This window comes from Zalophus californianus, chromosome 2 (assembly GCF_009762305.2).
Source record: "Zalophus californianus isolate mZalCal1 chromosome 2, mZalCal1.pri.v2, whole genome shotgun sequence".
NCBI classification, from domain to species: domain Eukaryota; kingdom Metazoa; phylum Chordata; class Mammalia; order Carnivora; family Otariidae; genus Zalophus; species Zalophus californianus.
In genome coordinates this window covers 119,919,703-119,929,142 of record NC_045596.1, presented here as the reverse complement: position 1 = coordinate 119,929,142, position 9,440 = coordinate 119,919,703, and the positions used below count along the sequence as shown (strand labels likewise).

The following is a 9,440-nucleotide window of genomic DNA, read 5'->3' as shown; positions in this document are numbered from 1 at the left end:
ATGACTGAGCCACCCAGGCGCCCCATCAAATAAGTACAATTTGAAGGAACCAATGCAGCATTGGAATAGACTTGAATAGACAGGAGGAAAAAAAAATCTAAAGAATCCTTTATATACACCTTGATAAAGGAATAGGGAAACTTATGATTATTTATGAGGAAAGATGGAGCATGTGCATTGAGCAAACATCTATGTAAGGTATATCCCCATGTTTACTTTGGGGTGGAGACTTAACACCGGAGCAGGGGAAAATTCAGTCCCTGACATCAGGAGGTTACCTTAGGACAAGGAGAAGGGGTTATGGGCGTGCTCCAAAAGCTGGTGTAACCTGGATGGGGTCTTAGGCTTGTCTCTGGAAAGGAATTCAGGGCCTTGCTCGTTCCTAGGTTGGAACCATATCAGTTGACCTTGAGTCCAAGCTTCTGCAGAGACAGCTAAAGAGACTGTTAGTGGGGTCTGAAAAGACACAATAGCTGATTAGGGGGAGATAGTTCTCTGAAAAACAAGCTCTAGACTTTTTGCTAATTTAATCTCATTAACCCTATGGGGCACGGTTTCAATTCCCCCCTGAGTTATGATCATTTTTCAATCTTGAAGAATCGGAATGATGACCTCTCTGGTATTTCCTTATCTCTTCAGGTAAGGTAAGTTTTGGATGAAGAGCATTTTCTGTAAATCTCAGCTGTAACATGCCTATATGCTGAATTAGTCAAAAAGAAGACTTTATTTAGAATTTGAATTTCTAGGAAGTCTGTTAAAATATAAATGTAAATATAAATATAAACATAAAGATAAAGATAAAGGCACCCCTATATATGGCTCAATTGGTTAAGCTTCCAACCCTTGATTTTGGCTCAGGTCATGATCTCAAGATCGTGAGATGGAGCCCCATGTTGGGCTCTGTGCTGGGCGTGGAGCCTGCTTAAGATTCTCTCTCTTCCTCTCCTTCTGCCTCTCTCCCCCCCTCCCTCTCTCATTCTCTCTCTCTCAATATATATTTCAAGGCACATGCCTAAATAAGATCACAGATCATTACGAAACTTAAGACTTAATTATCGGTTTAACCAAGATAGCCATAAGAGATTGTATAAAAGGCTATATAGTTGTTAGCAAAACTTAGCCCATTTAATATTAAGGAGTTTTAGTTTTCTTAATTAAAGACCTGATAAAAACAAATATAGAAATTTTGTTTTTCTGGGCAGGTCAGGGGAAAAAAATACTGTTTATAATTTCAAGAGCAGATGAACAATCCAAAAAAACCTTGTCTTTTTAACAGAGAGAAAAGCCAGATCTCAAACCTGTGCACTTTTATTTTTTTAAATATTTTATTTTTAAATAATCTAATAACCCACACCCAATGTGGGGCTCAAACTCAACCCTGAGATCAAGAGTGGCCTGCTCCACCCACTGAGCCAGCCAGGCGCCCCTATGCCAGTGTACTTTTAAAATTCTCTTATTCCAATCTTAGTTGGTCCTGACTGTGCATAAAGTTCTTTTCCAAAGGTTTCCCTTCACAAACTTTCTGCAACGTTTTTTTTTTCTTTTCATTCAGACTTGGTCCTAAGTTTTACCTCTCTAAATAGTCTCATTTCAGGACAAAATTACTTTCTTTTCCTTTAGCAAAAATGTATTGTCATTCCTTATACCTTTCTCACACATCTACTTTCCTACATACAGATTTACTTTCCTTATCATTTTCCAGCGGCCTTAATTACATGTGGCAGAATTTTAACTTTCAGAAACCTTAGTCTCCAGTGAAAAGAAATAGTAACCAATTGTGAACTATGACACCAGAATTCTTTAGATTGGCAAATTTATGAATATATGCCATAATTTTCTTAGAAAAGTGCAATTTTTAAGAAACCATAAAATAAGTTTACTAACAGACCCAAATATCTTTAGTTTTTCTGTAATAAGATAAGATAGACAAATCTTACGGTTTAGTAATTAATGTTTCAGTATTTTATCTTATTTGGAAAAGACTTAGATATTCAATGAATTCAACCCAATTTATCATTTAATTTAGCAAAACTTCAAAGTTTGGGGTTGCTAAAGAGTTTGAAAGCTATTTTAAAATTTATCTGTAAACCGTTTTAGTTATTTAACCTATTGGCTCTTAACAATTACTCATGAAAACTTTATGAGACAGACAAAAAAATCAACCATCCTTTTAAGTCATGTTTTTCTTCACAAATTACAATAGAGATAACACACGTTTATTTGGCTTGAGTAAACCTTGGCAGAACGAAAGTTTTATATTTAATGCTCAGAACTCTAAAGACATGTCTATTTTAATTGGACCAACAACCTTGGATTAGCTTCAATACCGAACGCGCTGCGCCCGCGTCCACTAACAAGTCAACCGGTTTGTCTCCCACTGTCAGGTCTTCCCTGGGGCTCCTGTGGGGAAATGGGAAGCGAGCGGTTTAAGTCCAGGGGAGCGCTTAGGCCCCTGCGTGCTGATTTGGGAGACGCTTCGGTTTGAACCTCACGAGGAAGTGGCCCAACAGCTTCGAGTGCTCTTTGCTCCTTGCTGGTGAGGGTAGGAGGAGCAGGAGCGGGAGCGGATGGTGCGGGCGTGCAGGTGCTGAGGGTGTTACAGGGGCGGCCGCGCGAGCAGAGCAGCCCGGGAGCTGGTGCCCGGGCAGGAGGAGGGGGGAAGCAGAGGCAGCAGGGGTGCTACTCGCAAGACCAGAGGCAGATTTAAACTTTTGAACTGACATTCTCTATTTTTTGATCTCCATCTCCTGTCTTTTCCTCTTGCAAAATGGGCTTTTTCTCTGGGTGCCTTTCAGCCCTCGGGAAAAGGTTGAGGAGCGGGCAGTGGGTCGGGCATTGATTCTGGTGCTTGTGCGTGGAGAGGGGGGTGGATTTAGGATTTCTAGTGTCTGCCCATCTTCCTCCTCCTCTCCCTCATTATTCTGACTATTGGGAAGGGGATGAGGTGTCTACAATTTTTGTTCATCTTTATCTCTTCGGATCATCATCCGGGTCTCTTCCTGGGATGCATCTTTATTATGGAGTAACATAAAGATCTGGACGTGGGGAATTTTATCTGAGAGCATGTGAACTTGAAAAACATTTGGTTTAGTTTTTGTCTTTCTGAGTTGTAGAATGCCCAATTTTAACATGCACTTGCCTTTAAATCAATGAAATAGAGCCCCGTTCCAAATCAGCTTTAGCAATACATATGGAGGTAGAGAAAATATCTCACATTCATAACACACATGGACACATGGACACAGATAAGATGCAAACAAAACTTAGCCTTTGTTTCACTAATATTTGTGTAGAGGACATTCAAGACCCAATTTCCAACTAGCCCCCTTTTATTAAAACAAAACGAATTATAAGACAGCATTATAATTTATGGATCCATGAATTTGTTATTTTGCATGGCCTGTTTCATGCAAAGATATCACAAGCTGCAGCAACAGACAAAACACATGAAGCCCAGAGCACCTCTGTGATCGTTGGTTTTCCCCCCAGAAGCTGACGGCTTCACCGACTGAACCACATGGGTTCCTAGTTTCTGGTTACTTAGTCTTAACTAAGTTTCTCTCACTGTGTTTCTCTCACTGTGCATACCAGAAAACTAATACAGACATGTCAAAAGAACCTGATTTGGGCCATCTGAGATACAGGTCATCCTGACATTTTCCCACTTAAATAAGCACTTGCAAGTATAGGCTCCCTATGTATTGTACATATAGCCTGCTATAGTTTTCCATGGGTGTTGTTGGTTTTCTGGCGGTGGTCCAGCTTTTGAAGCACAGTTCCCCATTCCTTTCAGTTTCAGCTTTATTTTTAGAATAAGACTTGAATAAAATCTAAGGATATTAAGTGTGGTGGGTCCAGAGGGTGCTGCTTGTGACAGTCACTTCCAAATGGTCTCGATACACCCTCTTATGTGTCTTGGGTTTCTCTCAGTGAGGTTTCATCCAGGGGCTCGGAGCACTGGATGATCAGTCCTTATGTGTGCATCCCCAGACGAGCCAATCATTAATTACCTTATGAGATGGGAAATTCCTGTGGGACCACTACACTTCTTCCAGGAATATCCTCAGACACCTCCTCTAGGCTTTCAGTCCCCCGGAAGCAGCATTCGGCTGGAAGGAGCAAATTTCCCTGCTCTTTGGAGCTGAGTGTGTTAGTCTCTCATATTTCTAGCCAGAAAATTTACTCAAGCCTTATATTAATAAGATTGGTATAATGCCAAATTAAAACAACCAACCCGGGGCCCCTGGGTGGCTCAGTCGGTGGGCAGCTGCCTTCGGCTCAGGTCATGATCCTGGGGTCCTGGGATCCGGCCCCACATCCGGCTCCCTGCTCCATGGGAGTCTGCTTGTGTTCCCTCTCTTGCTGTGTCTCTCTCTGTCAAATAAATAAATAAAATCTTTACAAAAATAAAACCAAAAAAAAAAACAAAAAAACAACCAACCCATCAACTCCTACCCCTCTGGTTATTCCCACCTTCAGAACATTACTGGTAACCCTCAATAGCTCGAATAAAAGTCAGGACCATCAGCTCAAATTGAGGAGGTCCAGATAGCAGGAGAACTCACCTGGTATGGCTGTGAGGAGCTGAGACGTCGGACGGGCACAAAGGGCCAGTGCTGGTACCGAGCACCGAGCTCCAGAGGACCCCCGGGTGATCTCAGAAGACTTGCTCTGATATCCTGGCTACTACACCAGGAAATGTTGACACAAAATGAGTTTTATTTGAGCCCAAGTTAGGACAGCTACCTGGGATACACAATTTTCACAAAAAGAAAGTGTTCTAATTTTTAATTTTGCACAACTTCAGGAGAAAACTAAGAAGTAAATAAGTTGGAATTTATAAAGTTACTAATTTTTAAACTCTTATCACGTGAAAACACATAAAAGCACATAAAGCTGAATTTAAGAATCTGTTGTATACATAACTAGGAACATAATTGATAGCCAAAAAGCAGAAAATAGGAAGTATGAGAACAGGAATCTTATTTTAGGATTATAAAAGTATTGAAGAAGAAAATAATGGAAATTGTACTAAAAGTAGAGGGGTGGAGGGGAGAAAAGCAAGTACTTTGGAATGTTTGGAAATGTGCTTACAGGTAACCTGAAATTCAGAGGTCACAACCCAGAGTTCAGAGGTCAAGGAACAGTGTTTTGATGACTGTCAGCCTTTCACCAATGTTTAAAAAAGGAGTCTGTTCTCCTCCAACCTTCCAAGATGCCTGAAGGAAAGAAGCCTAGGGAAGAAGGTGTGCTGAGTCCCTGCCATCTTGAAGAGATAAGAGGCCAAGGAGGTGTTACATCCCCTGACTAAGAAAAGGCCCAAGAATTTTGACATTTGGACGAGACATCCAGCCTGAAAGGGATCGCTCTCTGCTTTGTTAAATGGCCCTACTACATCCAGCTGCAGTGGCAAAGGGCAATTCTATATAAGCACCTGGAAGAACCTCCCGCCATTAACCAGTTCACTCAGGCCTTGGACCACCAAATAGCTACTCAACGGCTTAAGCTGGCCCACAAATACAGATTAGAGACAAAGCAAGAGAAGAACAGAGACTGTTGGCAAGGGCAGAGAAGAAAGCTGCTGTCTAAGGAGATGTCCCCACTAAGAGGCTATCTGTCCTTCAAGCAGGGGTTAATACTGTCCCCATCTTAGTGGAATACAAGAAGGCTCAGCTGGTAATGATTGCACCTGACGTGGATCCCGTTGAGCTGGTTGTCTTCCTGCCTGTGCTCTGTGTCATAAGATGGGGGTTCCCTACTGCGTTATCAAGGGGAAGGCAGGCTGGGTCCACAGGAAGACTTGCACCACTGTCGCACTCACACAGGTTAGCTTGGAAGACAAAGGAGCTCTGGCTAAGCAAGTGGAAGCTATCAGGACCAACAACAATGACAGATATGATGAGATCCACCCTCACTGGGGAGGCAACATCCCAGGTCCAAAGCCGGTGGCTCGCATTGCCAAGCTGGAAAAGGCAAAGGCTAAAGAACTGGCCACCAAACCAGGCTAAGTGTACACTGTTGGATTTTCTGTACATAAACGTAATAAAAACTGTCTTTCCACCAGTGTCAGAAAAAAAAGTAGAATCTGATGGGTTATAATTAAATCACATGAAAACTAATTGTGAGAAGCAATGGCTTTGCACATGTTCAAATTTGAGATAAAAATCACCTCCCAGTTCCATTAAGTTATGGTAAGATGGCAGGCAGGCGAGAGATGGGAAGAGGGGGAAGGAGAAAGAAAAGAAAGAAAATGAGAGAGAAAAAGGGGGAGGGACGGAATGAGGAAGAGGAAGAGGGGAAGGAGGAGGAAAGAAGAGGGAAGGAGGAAGGGAGGAAGGAAGGGAGGGAGGAAGGAAGGATGCCTGTCAGCAGCTGGCTTTTATCAGGTACTTTACCACAAGGCGTTCTTTAGTTTTCTCTTCACTCCCTGGGCACTCTTCCACCCAGGTCTTCTCCATCTGACAGTTTCTCGGAATTAGTACCACCAGACTCACGAAAGACTCTGAGTCTTTTATCCAAATCAAAGAGTTATTGGTATGATGAACCAACCACACTGATGACTAAAATCTTAAGAAGTAGGTTATAAATTTTAAAAAACATGCAAGCCACAGTTAGAAGAGTGTTTTTGACTTGTTTTAAACTGTTGTTCCTCCAGCAATGGAATAAGCCCACCTCCTGCTGCTAAATATGCGTGGCTCAAATAATATTTAAAGAGTACTTTTAAATCAGAGTTCCATAAATTCTTTTCCTGCTTCTTAAGTTTGAACTATTACATTAAATGGAAGGCAAGGAAAGAGACTAAGTAGGGACCGTGAAGAGTACCCATTCTTTCATCCTGCACGAACAGATAAGCAACCTTGGTTTTCACATTTCACCTGAATGCAGCCACCTTCTAGGAGAGTTGTCAGTTATTTTCAATACCCATAAAACTAACTGCCTTGTCTAGGAATACTACTTGACTTGTGTGGCAGTCTCACTTTTGCGTTTATTAACTCTGTCATTAAAGATCTCAAAATCCATGGGCCAGGGGAATACATGTAGTATTTGTTATCCAGAGCCATTTGTAGAACTGAAAAATCTTTTTTTCTGTCATGGATTTGTACTCTTATGTGATCTATCAGATTGCCTACAAGACAGAGAAATTCCCTATCATTATTATTCCCTGTCAGAATTATGCCATATAATTTATGGTCTACATCAGGATGCTTATGAGGTACAGAAAGAAAGCTTTTTAAAATTACTTCAGTTCAACAGGTGTAAACCAGAAGGTAGACATCATCTGATGAAGAGACGTGGCCTGGATGTTATCCTAATCAGAAAAGCAGTTTGTAGAGAATCAGTGGTTTTAGAACACTTAACTTAAGGGTAACTTTAAAATTATTCATTATTAAAGAAAATGAGGAGGAAAACTATCTGTTTGAATGAAGTAGACAGTCAAAAAGGGAAAATGGAGGACTTAAAAAGAAGAATAAAGAAGAAACAAGATATATTAGAACCAAAAGGAAATAAATATATTTATGAAGTCCATCTACTATAAGATACAGAATCAGAAAAAGAACATATTAGGATAGGATAATATAGGGAAAAAAATACAAGTTAGATAAAAAACACAAAAGTTAAGAAGAAAAACTTCAAAAGTCAGGAAGAAATCTTATCAAACCAGTTTATTGCTCAGAGAGATAGAAAATGTCTTCTCTAAAACCACTGTGTATTGTTCAGTGTGACTGCTTAAGGCTGCCATGCATGGTTGTTCAAGTTGTGCACTACACAAAGGTCCTACATCTAAATGAGTGCTGTTTACATCATAGATATTGTGGTAACTAGCTTCTACGATGGCCTCCAATAATCCCAGCCTGCTAGTACCAGTTCCATGTGTAGTCTCCTCTACACTGAGTGAGGCCGACTGTAACCGATAGGATATTGTGAAAATGATGATGCGTGACTTCAGAGAATGGGTCTGAAAACACACCGAGGCATCCATCTTCTTCCTCAAATCACTTGCTTTGGAAGAAGCTAGATGTCAGGATCTTAGGATGTTCAAACAGACCTAAGGAGAGGGCTCCTGAGTGAGGAACTGTAGCCTCCTGCCAATAGCATGTGAGGACGTCATGTTGGAAGCAGATTTTCCAGCTTCAGTGAAGGCTCCAGGTCCCTGTAGCCTTGGCTGACATCTTGACTGCAATCCCAGGAGATACCTCCAGCCAGAACGAGCCAGCCAAGATGCTTTCAATTTCCTGGTCTGCAGAAACTGTGTGAGATGATAAATGTATATTGCTGTCTAAGGTCACTAAGTTTTCAGGTAATTTGTTAGGCAGCAATAGATAACTAATATAGATATCTTCGTTACTTTGGATGAGTTGTGTAATTATAGTGATAATTGTCTAACAGACAGCACGGATGTATCTTATTCTAACAAAATCAGTGTATTATAATTTTCCAACAGATGAGATTAAGGGTCAGTTTCTAACTTGACTGATAGTTTGTGTTCCACTTTATGAAAAAGGTAAGAACTTGATAACTGAAAAATCTCATTGATTTAATATCTAAAACATATCTAAAATATGTGCTTGTAATAAAAACCTGTTTTTCTGGCTGGTGTAATGATTATTAAATATCTTGAAAATTTTAAAAAGAGAGAGTGAAATCTCCTATTGGTACTGGAACACTGGCTAAGTTTGACAATTAAGCAGCAGTTCAGATATTCTTCTATTTGTTTACTGTACCAAGTTGCTACTGGTGAGTCCCAATTTAAATCAACAAATATTTTCATTATATAACAAACCATCATTAATGAATAAAAAAGCATCTGTAATAAAAATCATGTATTTATAATATAAATATTTTAATAATATCTATCATACTGTTATCATATATATGCAGATAATATATTTGTGTAAATATATATGATACAGTGCAATTCTTTATTAATGTAAACATACATAATATAAAATTATATTATAAAATATATAATATACGTTATATGTAGTATGTATATTATTCTTTCTAATAATATGATATATTACATAAAAGTATTATATATCATATATATGTATAATGTATTTATGTATAAGTAAACACATCTCATAAACAATATATTATTAAAATATATTTACAACATAGATATATATAACAAATAAATATTTGTATTTATAAATATATGGCATAAATACATATTGCATTATATAAATATTTATAATATAAATACTTATTTATGATGATAAAATATTTTTATAAATAGGGGCGCCTGGGTGGCTTAGTCGTTAAGCGTCTGCCTTTGGCTCAGGTCATGATCCCGGGGTCCTGGGATCGAACCCCGCATCGGGCTCCCTGCTTGGTGGGAAGTCTGCTTCTCCCTCTCCCACTCCCCCCTGCTTGTGTTCCCTCTCTCGCTGTGTCTCTCTCTGTCAAATAAATGAATAAAATCTTTAAAAAATATATTT

The 9,440-nt window shown here is 39.6% G+C and overlaps 1 pseudogene; it reads left to right on the top strand.

The window, feature by feature from the left end:
- Positions 1-543: 543 nt before the first annotated feature.
- Positions 544-6,008, top strand: LOC113925480 (annotated as a pseudogene).
- Positions 6,009-9,440: the final 3,432 nt, after the last annotated feature.